The sequence below is a fragment of the Mustela lutreola genome, chromosome 18 (assembly GCF_030435805.1).
Source record: "Mustela lutreola isolate mMusLut2 chromosome 18, mMusLut2.pri, whole genome shotgun sequence".
Lineage (NCBI taxonomy): Eukaryota > Metazoa > Chordata > Mammalia > Carnivora > Mustelidae > Mustela > Mustela lutreola.
The window spans coordinates 5,108,869-5,129,549 of record NC_081307.1 but is presented as its reverse complement, the minus strand read 5'-3'; the positions used below and the strand labels follow the sequence as shown (position 1 = coordinate 5,129,549).

General features: G+C 38.7%; 1 long non-coding RNA gene across 1 annotated transcript in view; it reads right to left on the bottom strand.

The window, feature by feature from the left end:
• The window catches only part of LOC131820586 (uncharacterized), a 105,908-nt gene that overhangs the window by 32,297 nt on the left and 52,930 nt on the right, over positions 1-20,681 (bottom strand). Inside the window, exon 3 of the long non-coding RNA XR_009349706.1 lies at positions 13,094-13,159. This is a non-coding gene — a long non-coding RNA (uncharacterized LOC131820586). The remainder of the gene's footprint in view (positions 1-13,093; positions 13,160-20,681) is intronic.

Sequence of the window (20,681 nt, the reverse complement as noted above, 5' to 3'; positions counted from 1 at the left end):
ATGTGAATGAGAAACTGTAGCCTGGATAAAATTTCCAGGGATAGCATCATACTCAGATTCAAAAGTACCATATCTCAAACAACAAAATGAAAGTAAAATTATATGCTCCTGAAAACTGTGTTAGATAACTGAAAAAATTACTCTAGTTGATGACATTGTCACTTACAAAAAATCTGAATAAAATTATTTCTGAAAGAGTGAGAATTGAATAAAATACTACTTTTGAATCTAGTATATGCAATTTAAAATGTCGAAAACCAAATAAACTATTACAGGTAGACATTTGACTATTTCATTTACTTTCCTAAAAACATACTCAAGTTTTTATAATTTTTTTTTGTGAAATGACAAAATTACCTTATGTTCCAAATGGCCCATGTATTTAAATGAATGGAATATTATCCATGTGAAAAATTAGGCTAAAAGGAATTGTGTGAGTGTTTACTACCACAAAGTATTAAGGGGCAGAACAAGAATTAGAACCCAGATCAGCTTGATTCTAGAGACGGAAAGGCTCTTATAGGCTTTTGAGTTCTCAACCTCCAAAACTTGAGCATGACATTCTACAAATCATCCCTCAATGACAACCCAAACTCACTTCCTCCTATCCATCTGTTGAGCAGCAATGCAGCCTAATTTCAGTCCTCTTAGTGTATTATGTGAGTTTTGAGCTGCTTTTCACAGTGTTATCCATGTTTCCCATGCATACTTTGAGTTATACAACCTTTGAATATAGGATTAAAATTTTGAAATATTGTGAATTGTACATAAAATCATTAGTGTCTGATATGACTCAAGACAAACCAAACCTAACTGAAGACCCTCCTCAATGTCTCCCTCTGGAGGCCCAATAAAGAATTTTATTTTTTGGCTTCCTTGAAAGTGAAGACAATGTGTACCAGAGGAAGGGTCCACAATTTGTCTGTGCATGCCCAGACAGCAAATATTTTAGGATCTGCAGACCATATAATCTCTGTTGCAATTACTCAACTCCGCTTGGTGGCACAAAAGCAGCCATAGATGACACATAAATGAATGAGTGTGACTGTGATTCAGTAAGACTTATTTATGGATGTTGAAATTTGAAATCCATATATTTTTTACATGTCAGGAAATGTGATTCTTTAAAAATTGTTTCAATCACTTAAAAATAGAAATGCCATTTGTAGCTCACAGACCATGTAATGGAGGATAGTTGGAAGAAAGGCAGGCAGGGGCAAGGGGCCCTGTCCCAAGAGGAAACTAATCTTAAAAGGAAAAGACCTCATCTTGTTATTCTACACAACCCTGAAAGGAGACCTCCACTCTTTCTAACCTAAACAACTCCCTGATAGGTAGATAAGCATTTAGACAAAAATCTGATTGGGGTGACAGGCACAGGGAGGGTTAATCAGACTAAAACAGCCTGCCAACAATCTCATAAAACCCCCTAGACTTAGAAACTCCAACAGCAAACCTCTTGGGTCCCCTCCCTCTTTGGGAGCTTTGTACTATCGCTCAATAAACTTTGCTTTGCTGCCCACCCCCCTTTGTCTGATTTACCTCCTCATTATTCAAAACTGCATGACCAAGAACCATGAGCACTAAAGGAAAAGAAATCTTGAAACACACATAAAAACAGGTGGTAAACCAAATTGGCCTCTAACTAGTTCTTTGGCCATTAATGTAGGAGAAAGAACACTGGAGTTGGGGGTCAGAAGCCCTGATTTAGAGAACTGTTGTTGTCACTTGTGTAACATGTGACATCAGACAAATCAAGTGAGTTCAGATAAACTCTCAGGATTTTGATTTACTAATCTAAAAAATAAACCATTGGATTAGATTAACCTTAAAAGCCATGACAGCTTTAAAAACTATATTGACCTGTTTTCAGCAATACAGCAGACTAGATGAACTAAAAATGCCTCACAGTGCGAAAATACATTGAAATACTAAATAAAATATTTTTTAAAAACTATGAGCTAAGGGCACCTGGGTGGCTCATTGGGTTAAGCCTCTGCCTTCAGCTCAAGTCATGATCCCAGGGTCCTGGAATCGAGCCCTGCATTGGGCTTTCTGCTCAGGAGGGAGCCTGCTTCCTCCTCTCTCTCTGCCTGCTTCCCTGCCTACTTGTGATCTCTCTCTCTGTCAAATAAATAAAACCTTTAAAAAAAAAAAAACAAAAACTATGAGCTAGCAAGAACATAAGGGATTTCCTCAGAGGTTGAAAAGGTATAAACTTCGAGTTATAAGGTAAATAAGTACCAGAGATAAATTGTACAGCATGAAGACTGTAACTAACTGCTGTATGATATGTGCATAACCACATATAGTACATATAACGTATACTGCTTATAATATATAGGAAAGTTATTAAGAGAGCAAATCCTGGGGTGCCTGGGTGGCTCAGTCTGTTGAGCAGAGACTCTTGGTTTTGGATCACGTCATGGTCTCAGGGTCATAAAACTGAACCCCACATCAGGCCCTGTGCTCAGCAGGGAGTCTGCTTGGAATTTTCTTTCTCTCCCTCTGGCCCTCCCCCCACCTCCCTCTCTCTCTCTCTCTCTCACTCTCATTCTCTAAAACAATTTTTTTTAAAAATAGAGAGAAAATAAATCCCCTGAGTTCTCATTACAAAGAGAGAATGTCTCTTTTTTTCTTTTTTCTTTTTATTGTACCTATGTGAGAAGATAGATGTTAGCTAAACATATTGCAATAATCATTTCACAATATATGTAAATCAAAACATCACACTGTATACTCTAAACATACACAGTGAATTATGTTAATTATTTCTCAGTAAAACTGGCGGGGGGGAGAAGGTTGTATTTAGATTTGTTTAGCTTGTGTTATTAAATATTCCCAAAAGCATACAATTCCCCAAAACTGTAAGTGTTAGTGATAAAAATAACTTTATAAGATCCAACAAAACAAATGTTATGTATTAAAGTATATCAACCCAGCAGTTTGACTTTTACTTCAAAATAATTTCATGAGGAAGAAATCACAAATAATATTGACATATCTCAATTACCAAAAGATTTATATGTGAAAGGGGAATACTTAGACATTTTATTTGATGTAGAAACATTTAACTAATATTAAGTATGATTTAATCTTGTGTTATCCTAATAATATCATCTTTTTTAGTAAACAAAAAGTGTTTGTATAAAGAGCAATTAACTCAAAGTTTTGTTACTCAAGGAAGATAAGCAAATTTTCATCCATCAAAAATATATTAGATGAATTTTTTTAACACCAGAATTTGCTGATATTCAAGCTCCTTTACTTTGCCTGTCTTCTCTGTCTAGCAACCTGCTTTGTGTTACTTTTCCAAAGGGTACTTTGTACTTATGAAAAGTAAAAGAGAGAACACCAGATGATATTTTTCATCTAATTTTAGTACTTGTCTTGGTATTCTCAACATAAAACCATACTAACACCAATTATAAAACAATGTATAAGATGAATGACAAACTTCAGAGAAAATTATCTGTAAAAGAAATAAATAGGTAATTCAGAGAAGTACGTATTTTATATATATATTAACCCTTTATCTAATAAATATAAAAAATACTCCCCTGCACTATATAAAAAAGATGAAAATTAAAATAACAATGAGACACTGCTAGTCACCTGTTTTGTTGGAAAATTTAAAAAATTCCCATCATCATTCCAAAATATGAAGAAAATGCCTTTTCACATGCTACAAGTGGAAAGGTAAAATGGTACATAGATTCTGCAGTATTATTTGGCTATACATTGAAATAAGTAAGAGCAATTTCACCCTACCCAAGTCAGCCCTTTCCCAAGCAAACCCAGCTCAGTGCCAAGAGAGATCTCACTTCTCCCTGGGAAAGGGGCAAGAGATTGGGGTAAACATCCAAGGTCCCCCAATGTACTCCTGACTTATAGGGCACTTTCCAAGGGCTACTTTCTGTCTCGCTTCACAGAGAACTGAAAAAAAACTAGAGTTCAGAGACCCGGGGCACCTAGTCCAAAGGGAACCTTCCCACTTCCCACAGCCAGTTCAGTTCTATGAGGTTCAGATACAACAAATGAATGAGGACTTTTCTCTAGGAAAGAGAGATTATTTGAGTTTGAATCCAATATCCCCAGCCTTTCAGTACACTTCCCAAAGAGTTGGTTTCCTCATGTCACACAGAACTCTGAAGGAAGTGACATACTCAGACACCAGAGGGAGCAAGAGATTATGGGTTCATGAAAGAAAATGAAAGATTAGACACCTAGGGCAGCTAGCAAAAAGAACAAGAATCTCTAGCCAGGCTGACTGGTGCATGCCTTCTCAGTCAAACCAGTCTATAAAATCTGGGAAAGATGGCTTTTTCTTCAAATATACAGACACCAATACAAAACTAGAGATAAATGAAGCACCAGGAAATACAACACAAACAAAGGAACAAAATAAATCCCAAGGAATTAATTGACCCTAAAGAAATGGAGATCTATGCATTGACCAAAAAAAAAAAAAAAAAACGCAAAATAGTCATCATAAGGAAGTTCAGTGAGTTGCCAAAGAACAAAGATAGACAACTAAACAAAATCAGGAAAACAATATATATGAACAAAATGAGAATATCAGCAGAAATTTAAACAAATACTAAAAAGTACCAAACAAAAATCATAGAGCTAAAGAAGATGATAACTGAATTTTAAAATTCACTAAGGAATTCAACATCAGACTTGACCAAGCAGAAGAAAGAATCAGAGAACTTGAAGAAAAATCATTTGAAATTACACACTCAGAAGACAAAAAAGAGAAAAGAATTTTTTTAAAAACTAATAAAAGCCTAAGAGAATTATGGGACACTAGCAATAAAACTGTGATACACATTATGGGAGTCCCAGAAGGAGAAAAGAGAGATAAAGAAGTATAGGGCTTACTTAAAGAAATAATGGCTGAAATTTTCCCAAATCTTGGGTGGAAAATGGACATCCAGATTCATAAAACTTAAAGTAGCCTAAAAGAATTAATCCAAAGATTATATTAAAACACTTTATCATCGAAATTGCTGATATTCTTTTTTTTTAATTTTTAAATTTTTTAAAGATTTTTATTTATTTATTTTTGCAGAGAAAGAGAGCACAAGAAGGGGGAGAAGCAAGCTAAAGGAAAGCAAAAAGCAGTCTCCCCACTGAGCAGAGAGCCTGACATGGAGCCCAGTTCCAGTACCCAGGGATCATGACCTAAGCCAAAGGCAGCCACTATATTAACTGAGCCACCCAGGCGCCCTTTATCATCAAATTCTTAATGTCAAGGACAAAGAAGAATTTGAAACCAGTAAGAGAAAAACAAGTCATCACATACAAGGAAGCCCCCATAAGACAATCAGTAAATTATTCAGAAGAAATCTTCAAGAAAGAAAGGAATGGGCTGATATATTAAAAGTACTGAAAGATAAAACCTGCCAAGCAAGAAAACTATATCTAGCAAACCATCCTTCAGAAATGAAGAAGAAATAAAGACTTTCCCAGACAAACAAAAACTGAGGGGTTTCATTACCACTATACCTACCTTACAAGAAAGGCTAAAGGGGGTTAAGGAAGTTGTTTAAGTTGAAAAAAAATATATTAAATATCAACATGAAGGCATACAAAAGTACAAAATTCATTGACAAATGGAAATATACAGACAAATACAGTATAATATAATACTGTAATGGGGTTGTGTAAATCACTTTTAACTCTAGTGTAAAAGTTAAAAGAAAATAGTACTAACTATAAATACAAAAATGTGTTAACAAATGCACAATATAAAAAGATGTAAATTGTGACATCAGTAACACAAACTGTTTGGGGAGAAAGGTAAAAGTGTACAGGTTTTGTATGCAATTGAAGTTAAATTATCATCAGCTTAAAATAGACAGTTAAAACTGTAAAATATTTTATGTAAGCCCTGTGGTAACCACAAAGAAAATATCTAAATTAGATACATAAAAGAAAAAGAGAAAGAAATCAAAACATATCATTATAAAAAGTCAACATCACAAAGGAAAATGGCAAAGGAGGAGAAAGGGGACAAAAGAACTACAATCAAACAAAAAAATTAACAATATGTTAATAGTAAGTTCTTACCTATCAATAATCACTTGAAAAATAAATAGATTAAACTCTCCAATCAAAAGACATAGAGTGGCTAAAAGGATAAAATAAAAACAAGATCCAACATATGTTGTGTACAAGAGATTCACTTTAGAATTAAAGGCATATATAGACTGAATGTGAATATTCCATGCAAAAGACAGTCCATGCAAATGGTAACCAAAAGACAGAACACTTAAATCAAAACCTGTGCAAGAGACAAAGAAGGTTATTATATAATAATTAAAAAGTCAATTCATAAAGAAAATATAACAACTATAAATATATATGCACTCAACACCAGAACCCCTCAATATATAAAGAACACATTGACAGATCTGAGGGGAGAAATAGATAACAATACAATAATAGTAAACTTCAAGTACATTTTCAATATTGGATAGCCCGACCAGACAGAACATCAATAAGGAAACAAAGGACTCAAACTCCACTACAGAACCAATGGCCCTAACAAGCCTATACAGAACATACACAGAATTTTCCACCCTGCAAAAAAATAAACAAACAAAATAAACACAAAACCAGGATACACATTCTCCTCAAGTAAATATTAAATATTCCTCAGGAGATACCACATGTTAGGACACAAAACAAGTCTCAACAAATTTAAGAACTTTAAAATCATACCCAGTATCTTTTCTGACCACAGGGAATGAAACTAGAAATCAATAACAGAAAGAAAAGTGGAAAATTCACAAATATGTGGAAATTAAACAATACACTCCCAAGCAATGACTGGGTTAAAAAAGAAATTAAAAAATTAGAAAATAACTTGAAGCAAACAAAATAAAAATACAATATACCAAAATCTATAAAATGCAGTACTAAAAGAGAACCTTACAGCAATAAATGTCTACCTTTTAAAAAGAAGAAATATTTTAAATAAACAACCTAACTTTATCCTCAAGGAACTAGGGAAAGAAAGAGAAAAACTAAGTCCAAAGTTGGCAGAAGGAAGGAAATAAAGATAAGAGCAAAAATAAAGACTAGAAAAAATATCAATGGCATTGACAGATCATCATTTGGAAAGTTAAACAAAATTCACAAACCGTTAGCTTGAATAAGGAAAAAAAGTGAAAATTCAAATAAATAAAACCAGAAATGAAAGAAGAAATATTACAACAGATACTACAAAAATAAAGAGATCATAAGAGACTACTATGAAAAATTATATGCCAACAAATTGGATAACCTAAAAGAAATGGATAAATTCCTAAATACATACAAACTACAAGAACTGAATCATGAAGAAATTGAAAATCTGGATGGACCTGTAACTAGTAAGAAGTTTGAATTAGTAATCCAAAATCTCCCAAAAAAAAAAAAAAAAAAAAAAAAAGAAGAAGAAGCCAGGACCAGAAGGCTTCATTGATAAATTCTATCAAACATTTAAAGAAGAATTAATGCCAATATTTCTTAAACTCTTCCAAAAGTTGAAGAAGGAACACTTCCAAATTAATTTTTGAGGTCATTTTTACCCAGTTACCAAAGCCAGATAGACACTACACATACACACACAAACACAAATGAAACTCTAGTCCAATATCCCTAATAAACATAGCCACAAAAAAAAAAAAAAACCCTCAACAAAATATAGCAAACTAAATTTAACCACATATTAAAAGGATCATATCCCATGACTAAATTGGATTTATCTCTGGAAAGCAAGGATAGTTTAACATATAAAAATCAATTAATGTGATACATCATATTAACAAAGGAAAAAAATCTTCATCTCAGTAGATGCTGAAAAAGAAAAAAGATGTTGACAAAATGTGGTAATTATTCATGAAAATACTCTCAACTAGGTATAGAAGGAATGTACCTCAATATAATAAATACCATATATAAAAATCCCACAATTTACATTGTACTCAATGGTGAAAAAGATTTTCCTCTAAAGACCAAGAACAAGACAAGAATGTCCACTCTTGATTCTTGCCACTTCTGTACAATATAGTATTGCAAGTCCTAGCTAGAGCAATTAGGCAAGAAAAATACATAAAAGGCATCTAAATTGAAAAGGAATTAATAAAATTGTGTTTCCAGATGACATCACCCTATATGTAAAACTCCTAAAGATTTCATATACACACACAACTGTCAGAAGTAATAAATAAATTCAGTGAAGTTGTGGAATACAAAATCAACACACAAAAATCAGTTGCATTTCTATACACTAATGATGAACCATCCAAAAGAAATTAAGGAAATGTTCCATTTACAACAGTATTAAAAATATTTAGGAATAAATTAACCAAGTAGGTGAAAGACTTGTACACTGAAAACCATAATATATCAATGAATAAAATTTAAAGAAGACAAATAAATGGAAAGTCATCCTTTGTTTGTGGATTAGAAGACTCAATATTAAAAGCAATCTACAGATTCAATACTATCCCCCATCAAACCCCTAACGGGATTTTTTTACAGAAATAGAGAAAAACAATCCTAAAGTTCATATGGAAGCAGAAAAGATGCAGAATAGCCAAAGTGGTCTTGAAAAAAAATAAACAACAAAACTGGAGGCATCACACCTCCTGATCTCAAAATAATTACAAAGACAAAATAGTTAGAACACAATATACTAGCATAAAGACATATAGACCAATGGAACAGAATAGAGAGCCCAGATAAACCCACCCATGTACAGTCAACTTATCCTCAACAAGGGTGCCAAGAATACACTATGGGGAAAAGATAGTCCCTTTAACAAATAGTGTTGGAAAAACGGGATATCTACATGCAAAGAAAATGAAATTGGACCTCTATCTTACACCATACACAAAAATAAATTCAAAATGCATTAAATCTTTCAATGTAAAACCATGATATTATAAAACTGCTAGAAGAAAACATAGGGGAAATTTTTTACATTGGTCTTGGCAATGATTTCTTAGAAATGACACCAAAAACACAAGCAACAAAAGCAAAAATAGAGAAGTGGGACTACATCAAACTAAAAAGCTTCTGTAAGGCAAAGGAAACAAGAGAGCGAAAAGACAACCTAGGGAATGGGAGAAAATATTTTCAAACCATAATCTTATAAATAGTTAAAATACAAAATATGTAAGAAACACCTACAACTCAATAGCAAAAAATATTTTAAAGATTTTTTTAAAGATTTGAATAGGTATTCCTCTAAAGATGACGTACAGATAACCAGCAGGCATATGAAAACATATTTAAAATCATTAATCATCAGGGAAATGCAAATCAAAACCACAATTAGATATGACCACACACTAGTTGCCATGGCTGTTACCAAAGAGTACATTAAAAAATGTTGGTGAAGCCAATCACAGGACAAATATTTCATGATTCCACTGTAGAGACTGGAACCATTCTACACTGTTGGTGGGAATGTAAAATTGTGCAGCTACTATGGAAAACAGTATTGCAGTACCTCAAGAAAATTAAAAAGAACTATCATAGCTTCCAACAAGCTCACTTATGGCTATAGACCCAGAATAATTAAAATCAGAATCTTAAAGATATATGTGTATTCTTATATTAATGACAACTCTATTCACAATAGCCAAAATATTAAAACAACTCAAATGTCCATCACTAGATAAGTGAATTTTAAAAATGTGGTATATACATACAATAAAATATTTAGCCTTAAAGAAATAAGGAAATTCTGCCATCTGTGACAACATGGATGAACCCGACGACACTATGCTAAGTGAAATAAGTCAATCACAGGACAAATATTTCATGATTCCACTTACATAAGGTGCCTAAAATAGAATAAGCTATAGACCAACCTTATTTGTGAATATGGATGCAAAACATAGTTCAATTAGAAAATAAAATTCTAGGGGCACCTGGGTGGCTCAGTTGGTTGAGCGTCTGACTCTTGATTTAGGCTCAGGTCATGATCTCAGGGCACAGGCTGTGGTGGAGCCTACTTTGGATTCTCTCTCCCTTGCTCTCTGCCCCTCCCCCCTTCCTCTCTAAAATAAATGAATAAATAGAATTCTAGCAAGTTATCAAAAGAATACCACACTTTAACCAAACCAAACCAAACAAACCAAAGTCTGTTTAAAGAATATATGGAGCACTTAGGAAGTATGGATTCAAATAATCCATGACAGCAGGATTGGAAAAGTTTTTTAAAGGGCCAGCCAGGACAAATTCTAGGTTTTGAGCCACATGGTCTCTGTTGCAACTGTTCAAAACCAGCTTCAGACATTAGTGAAGAACTGAGTGTGGCTGTGCTGCAATAAAATTTTATGGACAAAACAGGCAGCTGGCCCTCAAACTGTGATTTATCCACCTGCATTACATCAAGAAACTAATGGAGAAAACCATATGCATATGTCAGTTATCTCAGGTGAGGTTTTACCCTGAGATAAAGATTCAAACAAAAGTCATTTATCAGGGACAAGGTCCAGAAAAACACCCATAACGGAATGAGTGCATGAGACAGAGAAGAGAGGAAACAATAATGGGATGCATTACCAGACCAGTTACCACCGCATGAAACATCTGAGAGAAGTGACAAAACACGATTGAGAGTGTTGTCTCTCAAGAGGCAAAGAAACTAGGGAACGATCCACCATCGCCCCCGCCCCCATCTGTCATTGGTAGAGAGCTGCTTCAAGGGTGTTCATTCCCAGGCTCTTCAGGCTTGTCCTGCTGCTTTCATGATCCAGAAGGAAAACCCTCAGCCAGAGTCACAGTTGTTCGGAGCAAACAATCTTTGGCATGGAGAGGTGAGCATGGAGGGGTCATGAGCAGATACTGATAAATTTTATCAGTAGTAGAGCCTGAAAAAGTGGTTGGTAAAACTCAGCAGCAAACCCTAATAAAGACTGCTTATGATAGAAATGGAAGAAGGTTGCTTAAATATAATAAAGACAGTTTGCTAAAACCCACCAGCAAATATTGTCCTAAATGACAAAAGACTAAAACCACTCAGACAGAAATGCCTGCTATCGCCATTAATTTTCTTAAGGTCTCAGAGATTGCAGATAATATATTAAGATACATAGAACATAATGTATATAATATTGGAAAAGAAGAAAGGCATTTGGATCCTGCCCCCCACCCCCAAGATGTTATTGTAAACCTAGGTAACCCAAAGATCTTTAACAAAGGAAAAAAATACAGTGAATGGAGCCTAGGTGGCTCAGTCAATTAAGCATCCAACTCTTGATCTCAGTTCAAGTCTTGATCTCAGGGTCATGAGTTCAAGCCCCTCATTGGGGCTTTATTTTTTTTAAAAAAGTTTTTGTTTTGTTTTGTTTTTTAAGTGATAAGTTTTAATATAATTTGGGAAAGAGGATATTAAGGACTGAATTGTGTTCACCCAAAATTCATTGGAGCCCTAACCTCCAATGTGATTGCTTTTAGAGATTGGGCTTTTAGGGGGGTAATTAAGGTTAAATAAGGTCAGAAGGGTGGGCCCTAATTTGATTGGTCTTTTTACAAGAAGAAGAAAAAGAAACAGCAGAGATCTCTCTCTCTCTCTCTCCTCTCAAGCACAGAAAGGCCATGTGAAGACATAGCAAAATGTACAAGCCAGAAATAGAGGCCTCATCAAAAACTGACTTTGCAGTCACCTTGATCATGGACTTCCAGGCTCCAGAACCGTAAGAAAATAAATATCTATTGTTTACACTGCTCAGCCTGTGGTATTTCGTTATGGCAGCCTACAAAGACTAATACAGGGGCAGAATACAAAAGAAATACATTTTTTATAGTTTTTCTGTACTCCAGAAATAAGCACCTAAAAGGAGAAACAGAATGAAATATCCTATTTATAATAGCAACAAAAATCATAAAAATCATTTCTAAGTATACTCAGGAATGAAAAAATACTTAGAGATAATCTTATCAGTAAAGATAAAGGATTTACATTTAAAAACTATAAAACTTTATTATAGAACCATAAAAAGATCAAAACAAATACAAAAGCCAACCATATATTTTCATGGAAAGGCATAATTATACAAAAATGTCAATTTTCTCTAAATAATATGGAAATTTAATATAATTCCCAGAAGAACTCAATGGGAAATTAATGTTGGGTTTTCTTTGGTTATTTTTCAGAAACAGATTACCTGACCCACAAAAAAAAAATTATTTAAGGATAAATGCCTGGGGCACGTGGGTGGCTCAGTCAGTTGAGCGTCTGACTCTTGGTTTCAGCTCGGGTCATGATCTCAGGGTTGTGAGATGGAGTCCTGCATCGATTCTCCCTCTCCCTTCTGCCCCTGATCAATCCTCGATAGAATCTCAGAAATAAAAAAGAAGGCAGGGTTGAGGGGAGGAGAGCCAAAGTATTAAGAGACTTACCTTACCAGGCATACATAACCACTGTGTTCAAATCAATAAGATTTTGGTATAGGAAGAAAAAGTGTATTGATAAAAACGAATAGAGGGATTCAGAAACAAATCCCAGGAGGTTGAAATGTATTTAATTACAACATTGAAAACCCGTAGAAAAGTGTGAATTATTTGATCATTGTGTTGGTACAACTGGACATTCGTTTAAGGGGAAAAGTAGCACCCCGTTCCAAACCCGTCTCAAACTCAAAAATTCAAAATGGATTAAAATTTTATATTTTAAAATAAATAAATGACTTTCATGTAAAATTATTCCAATGTGTTAGGAGTCAGCATAAAGGTTACCTTCAGGGGAAGGTAGTGACCAGAAGGGGGCATGCGGCGGACTTCAGGGTCACATCTTGATCTGCGTTATATGGACGTGCTTCCTTTGGGAGCAGTCATCTAGCTGTCCACTTACATAACTGGTACTTTATATGTATGTGGGTACATGGATGTTATAATTCAAAAAATATTTATTTAAAGTGAAAAAATAAAAAAATCTCTAGCCTCATGGGAATGGATGGGAAAGAGGGCTCTTTCCCTGCTCAGAAGCAGGAAGCTCAGGGTCCATGCCTCAGGCAGTCTGTCAAGTTTTCAATGAGCAGAAAAAAAAAAAAAACCAGAATGCTCTTTCAACACTTTTTTTACTCACCCACATCTTTCTGGTGTATCAAATTCAGCTACGGACGTGAAAATGCTCATCTGAGAGAGGCTTTCCCTGGATCAAGGAGAAAGGGAGGAAGGTCACATTAGCACTTCTTGGACACCCCCGCCCCAAATGATTTGTGGTTCCAGATGGTCAAAATCCAGACAACCGTGCAGTCACTACTTCCCTGTGTGGCTCGGGTGAGACATTCGTCCTCATTAGCCTATTGAGGAGGGCAGAAGTCTATCAGGCTCTCCTCTGGGGAAGATGCAGCTCAGTCTGCCCCCTCGCACTGCCAGCCTCAAGGCTTGGCATGACCTTTTTCCCTGGTGAGGGTCCTTCTGTCTCACACTTACTGTCATCTAACTTCGAAAACATTCATATTGTGGGTGGCATCAGTTTAATTACCCAAATATTGTTGACTTCTCAGCACTTGCTAGGGACCCTTAGGAATAAGATGCTTCCTGCATACAGATGACAGTTGAGAACAGCCTTAGAGCTCCAAGGAGGCAGCAGAGGATAGGATGGGTGTGGGATGGAGCTCTAGGAGAGAATTAACCAGAAGAGGAGGTCTGGCCCTTGCCAAGATGGGGTCTGAGTCAGAAGCACCAAGTCCCCAGAGTGTTGTCAACTCTAGTTAGATCTGAGTTGAGCTGATGCCCAAAGTCTGGTTCCCAGAGAGCAAGGCAGATGTTGTGGCAACAAAGCTTATTGGCATCAGGCAGAAATGGAGTCAAGGCAAAGGGCCAGAATGAGGACCAGGAGCAGCAAGGATCTGGCAGGAAGAAGGTGGTAGGGTGGTGACTTGGATGAGGGGCAGGTAAGACCAGCCTCTACCCGAGGAGGAGAAAAGCAGGAACCAGACAGACCCAGGCAGCCAGTCTGGCCATGACCCTCGAGTTCACATGGGTTCCCAGGGCCCCCAGTGCTCCCCAGACACCAGCTGGAAGGCCACAGACCAGAGTTCTCCTGGGATCTGGGGCAGGATTTCACAAAGATCCTGTCAGTGACAACACTGAAGCAGGGAGGAACTGACACCGGGTCATTTGGGCAGACAAGACTATAGAGCATGAACCAACTGGAGAATACTCTGAAACACTGGAATTGGGCGCCAGACTCTGGTGCGACCCCTGCTGTCTGCCGTGGGGATGGGAAGGGACCAGAAGATGCCCATTTGTCTGAGAAGACTGCAAATCGCCCCCCTCTCTCACGATTTCCATTTCTTGCCTTAGGGAAGAGATATGATTATGGAATTTCTGGGGTCACTGGTGAATAACATTCTTGAAACTACATTTTTGAGGGTTGGCTGTGTTTTTTTAAGACCCGTGTTTTGTTTCTGAGCTCTGCCTCGCCAGGCCCTTGCGGCTGGGGGTTCTTTTGCACCACTTCCATGGCTTCCTCCCAAAGGAATTCCTTTTCCCTATCCTAGAGAGCAGACGTGGTTGATTTGATGGGCTCCCAGCCAGCTGTCCGAGGAGAAGGAAGGACTCGCTTCCCGAGGTCCTGTTCCCGGCCCCAGGTGGGCCAGCCCCCCAGATGAACGCATAAGACAAACCACCTGAGGTTTACTCAATTGAAGCCAGGCGAGCAGTTCTGAAGTGTCTTCTAACCCCAACAACATGAATTAGAAGCCACGTTTCAAAATCAGTACATACATCTATTGCAAATGCCTTTGAGATCGATAGCTTCTATAAGGGAATGTCCTTCCCTCTCACTTTTTTTTTTATAAACATATAATGTATTTTTATCCCCAGGAGTATCACCATTTTCTTTTAAAATAATTTGGGAATGCACTGCAAATTTTAGTAGTCCCTTTTCTCAGAAAGAAGAAGACTGATGAGAAAATGGGAAGCAGACATTGAGGCAGTCCAAAGAGTACCCCTAAATCAGGGGAAAAACTAGCATCTTTCATTTAGGGCTTCATCAGTTCAGCATTTTCTGGAATGCAATGAAATGATTTCTGAGTATGCGTGTACAAATAGGCATGACCAGTATGAATCTTGAATGTGTTCATTTTATACATGTAGTATATATCAATACAGAAATGTACATGTGACGACAGATGGTCAGAGAGTCATACACATGTCTGTTTCTTCCACTCACAAGAGTCCTGAGCACCACTGGGCTCAGCCTCTAGACAGTGAAGGCACAGGAGCTCTAAAGCTAGCTTCTAGGCAGTAGGGTGGCCTTCCGCTCCTAATGGTGTCCGTCATTCCCTCCTCCCCTCCTTCTAACCACCTCTATCCACTGCTTGGAGGCCCAACAAAGATTTTTCCAAGTGATTACACTTCTTGCAGCCTGATGTGAAAAAGCCAGGCTTCCAGGGACTTCAGAAAATGCCCCAGGGATTGGGCTCACAACACCCTGTCCTTTCTATGGCCAGCAAGTGTCTGCCATGCTTTCAGCCCTCTCTAAAGGTGACATTGATTGGCATTCCAAGACTTCCCAATAATCTCTTTCCTGTCCACTTGCTCCCTGCTAAAGCCAGGAAGGCCATAGTTTCTCTTGTTTGCTTGGAAGTTCTTAGGCCTAACAACTCTTGGCTGTCTCCCAGGGGCTCTGTGCACCCCCAAGAAAGTCAAGCCTTTGGGAGCCTGAGTTGACATCCCAGATTTCCTGAGAGGGTATGCAGACCTTCTCTGTGACCAGCACAACACACATGTTTTACACATAAATACATAAGTGGCATATACATGTGCAGGTGTATCCATTCATCAAAGATGCATTAAGGGCTTACTAGTAGTGCTGGGTACACAGTTAAAATAAGAATGCTCACACACCCATTTAACAGAAATAGAGGAGAGAGATCTTAACCAAGGCACCAACAAGGAAACAAAAATTAACCTTGCCACACCACCATAGTGTAGCCAGCTCCTCGGGCTCTGAATTCAGAGAATCTAGATGAGTGCCCTTCCACCGCCCAAGTGAGCCATTCTACATCCACCACCTGCCCAAGAAGACTACTTCTTTATCCCCTTCCTCAGAGCTATGCCCAGCTAGCCCCCGTCTGTCCACCCTAAAAGATAAGCTATTTCCCATCCCAGCACAGCTTTCAGGAGACTTCAGAGGGACCCAGGGGTCTCTGGCATAAGGGAATCTCAGGGTTCTCCCCTTCTGGAGAAGCCAGTTCTGTGCCTGCACTCTTCCCCCTACCGCCCTCCCACCCACATCATCACTTGAAGCTGTCCTTCCCACCACCTGCCTTTGGATGCTTTCTCCCCTTCCTTGCCGTCCCTAAATGTGAACATGTAAGGGCCACATGTTAATCATTCCTAAGAAACAGAACAGCAAAAGTTACAATAGGGGGACAGGGTTCCTCATTCAGAACTGTGTGCTGCTTTCATGCCTCTAGTCCCTGATCTTCATTTTTCCATCACAGAGTGAAGACTTACAGGCAGTCCCTGCCCTAGTTTGGCTTTACTGCTCTATACTAAGAACTTAGAAAGTGAGCAATTTCTCATTAAAAATCTGAATTTTGATCTTCTCTAGAAAAATTGCAATCATTTCCACACAACAACAATTGGCAGGAGAAGTGGCTCTCCCTTTTGTAAATGGAGCATGTTGCTCTCATGTCTTGCCAGCGCTTAGTCTGTAACGGGTCACTTACTATCCAACCAGTTTCCTCCACCCGGTTAGCTCTTGTCCCAGGCCTTTGGGAGCATTTCAGCTCACAGTTTCTGGACCGGAGTCTTGGATCAGCATCTCCTCTCTTCTTAACAGGAGAGTGATTTAGATTCAGTGGAGTTCTCTGGCAATCAGGGCAGAGACCAAGGCATGGGAGCAAAACAGACCTCAATAAGTTATGAGGAGGAACATCTCATCCGTGAGTGAGGCCTGCAGTGGGGTGGGCTGTCTGGGTAAAAAGTGAGTTCTTTTCTCAACAGAGTATTCTAGGTCCAGGTGAGGTCCCTCTGACCTTAAAGTGCCCATTGCTATGAGAATACCGCTCCAGGAGACCAGAGGCCCCACCACTGTAGACCCCACAGAATGAGGGAACCCCTCTGAGTCTACAACAGTAGATCAAAGTTTCTATTTGATCTTAGAATCAATTAAGGAAGAATCTGATTGAACTTAATTTTCACAGCTGATATGCTCCTCTAACTCACTCTGCTGAAGCCCAGGTAAGAGCTGCCCAGTGAGGAGGGACCTGGCCCACTCAGGCGATGGAAGCCATCAAGTGCTCTCCCCCACCCTCGATATGGGGCAGCAGATCTAGAGTGAACTCCCTTCCTCCCCCAGAGAGCAACTCCCTGCTACAACTGGAGAATTGGAGGTGCCCTTGGCAAACAGCAGAATCAAAGTGGAAAAAATTACAAGGCAACTTTTCTGGTTTCAACTTGTTCCCTACAGAAAGGAAATAGATTTTAATATAAGATCTAAGAGGCAACATGTTTCATAAACTGCAAAAAAAAAAAAAAAAAGTACTTTTGGCTGGATGCTAGCATGATGAGCTTTGGGATAAAAGAAGATTTTTTCTTTTTCTTTTTTTTTTTTTTCCAAAGAAAGTTAGACATGGATCCAAAAGGGAGTTGGAATCCACCTCCCACCATCCCACTAAAATGCTCTCTAAGCAGTTGGGAGCAATCACCCTAACCCCATCACAGATACCATGCAAAAGGCAAGATTAAAGGCTTTTGCTGCTCCCTTTTCACCCAAATGGAAAAGTTTATTACAGAAATTCTTTGTGCAAGCCAAGCAATATATAGCCTTCTTGTGATGGGACATCACTTAGACACTGACAAATCCCATTCCCCACGTTGTGGGGCCTCTAGCTGACTGTGCAGGGAGTCAGCCCCTAAGGTCAGGAATGAGAATATTTCATTGTGTCCACCCCTACCCCCAAGAAAAGAAATATTTCATTCTCTTTCTCTTTACCCCAGCTGGAATCTACAGTCTAGACAGTTGTCAGATAACAACCATTAGAGACAGCAAAGGAGAATGCATATGCTTCCCAGAGATAAGCGGACGCTTGACTGCTCTCGTGAGTTTTCTGGAAAGCTCTCAGAAGGCCCTAGTGATGAGCAACTGAGGGAAACGTGTCTGGCAATACATTCCTAGATGCTAGGATACATTCTGCTCATCCCTGGAACCTTTGCCCAGTTCTTAGAGACATGTCAGAAAGAGGTCATCCTCTCCCCAAAGCTTGTTCAGGAATCAGCACAAAGACAGTCCATGGGAAAGTACTGGGGTGTACACTGGTGTCCATTTCAATCTCTTATCAATTCTCTCATTTAACAAATATGTATCAAAGGTCTACCTCTCCTCAGGCATTTCAATAGACCCAGAAGACATAACTGAACAAAGCCAATAAAATCCCTGTTCTCATAAAACTGAAATTCCTACTAGAAAGTCTGGCAAACCTTTGTTCAGAGATGGGACAATGTCTAGAATGTGTCAACTTAGAATAAAACGTAGAGATATTGTGAATCCCACAATGTACTGCTTGTACCTTCAAGTAACCAAATCCTCTACCCCCTTTCCCATATCCATTGTGGTCTGGGGGTTCACAATACCACAGTGTTTCCATTCCAGATAGCAAAGACATTCCACTCCAGCAAACCCTGGGGTGTTCAGAGGCAGAAACCAGACCCTCCATTTTCCTCCAGACTTCCTTAGGACCAGGCTTCCTTCCACTTGGCACAAAATAGGTGCCCAGTAAATATTTGCATAGTTACTGATTAAGCAAAGAAACTTACAAGCAATAAAAAGGATGCCCTTGCCTGTCAGTTCAAGGGCTGTTATAAATGTAAACCTTATCTTTCTGCCTTTGGGGAGAGGAGCATTTGTGCTTGTCTATCTCTGATCCCTTTAAGACTGATCAGTTGGTTTGGGCTAAGCCATTCACCATTTTTGTGTAACATCAACTCCTAAAAAATCAACCAACAGTTTGACCAGGTTAGATCAGGCCCCAAGGCAGCTTTTAAGATGGTTACATTGATGCCACTTTCGTCACAAGCAGAGCTAGAAATTCTATCAATCCTCTAATCTGATACCAGAGTCTAGTTCTAAAAATTCCCTGGGTCAGCAGCTGAGGTATACATAAGCCCTGGGAAAAGGAAAGAATGGCTTATTATTGCATCGTTCTTCCCTGAAGCTGAAAAGAATTATGTGCCTTGATCCCAGTGCTTCTGTGCCTCTGATGAAAAGACTCAACCCTGAATCCCAGAGTGATCGCCTGGAGCAAAGACTTGAGTACGTTTTTCACCCCTTCTATTGCCAAGATGCGGCTTTTAGAGCCTGGGCTGCTGATGAAAATGTCAACAATGCTCACATCAAGAGGAAAATGCTCATTCCACTGGCAAAGAGCATCAGCATTCCATAGATCAGTGGTGGTCTGAGGCACCCTTCGCTGGGCAGAGAGAAAGTACACACTTCCCTTCTCAGACAGATCCAGTGTAGGTAGTAAGTGTGCCTGCTCCAAAGAGGTGAACAAGGAGCAAAAGTCAGCGCAGGCTTGCTCTCCCCTTTACTCACCTCCCACAGGGCCCCTTACAGGAGGCAGCTGGTCTTGTCCCATATCAGAGTCTCTCCTCTAATAATAGAAATGTGGGATCCGGGGTTGGAAGCGGATCCCCTTTCAAGATCTCACCAACCACTTGCAAACCCAAAGATCTAGACCCAAAGATCCAGACTGTAACAGTTAACCAGAAGGAGGTTAATGTGCCTGTGGGTCTAGCTAACCCTAAGCCCAAGACTCACAAGTTAAAACAGAAGTGACTCATTTAGGGCCAACGGACCTGATTGCCAGATCTTGATTAAGAATGAGCTCACAAGACTGGGATCCTGAATGTGCTGGAAAATCTGAGGGAAGACTGGGCTTGTTTGTCTCAACCAAGGTGGCCGCCCATTATTAACATTACTAACAAAGGAGAAGACAGTGTTGAAAGGTAGCAATGATACGATAATTGGTTTTGCAGTGATTCTAGGAAAGGAGCAGACATTTGGTACAGTATTCACTGTGTTCTTCCACAGACTCATAGAATCATCTGGTTGAGTGGCTTCCAGACTGTACTGTGAGGAGAACAAGGAAGAGATCTTCAGTTCCATCTCCCAGTTCTGCTTTTAGAATCTCCACTTCCACGTATGAGACACAATTGGGATTCTGAGTAAGATTTCGTTTGAAGAAATGGTTTTGCTTCTTGAATTGATAGGACTCTTTTTAGCCATAAAAGACAGAGACTCCCATTTACACAACAATACATTTAAACCAAAATAGTGATGCACATAACTGAAAAGGCAAAGGCTAAAGGCCTTGAGCACAACCAGAAACAATGGTTTCAACAGTGACAGCAGGTCCGAGGAGCTCTGTTTCTTACCCCGCTTCCTTCTAGGTTGGTGTCATTTAGGAAACCCTTTCCATGCAGTAGCAAGTTTCAGGCTTCCATTCTACCACCTCAAAGCGCAGTGGCTCTCTTCCCCCATAGTTCTTTCTGTTAGAATCAGGTCAATCTGCCAAGTAAAAGAAAACTCGAAATGGCAATTGTTTAACTGAAAAGTTCATTCGCTCTTATAAAAAGAAATTCCAGAGATAAGCAATCCAGGACTGAATAGTTGCTCCATGATATCAGGAATCCAAGCTTCTTTTTTGTTACTG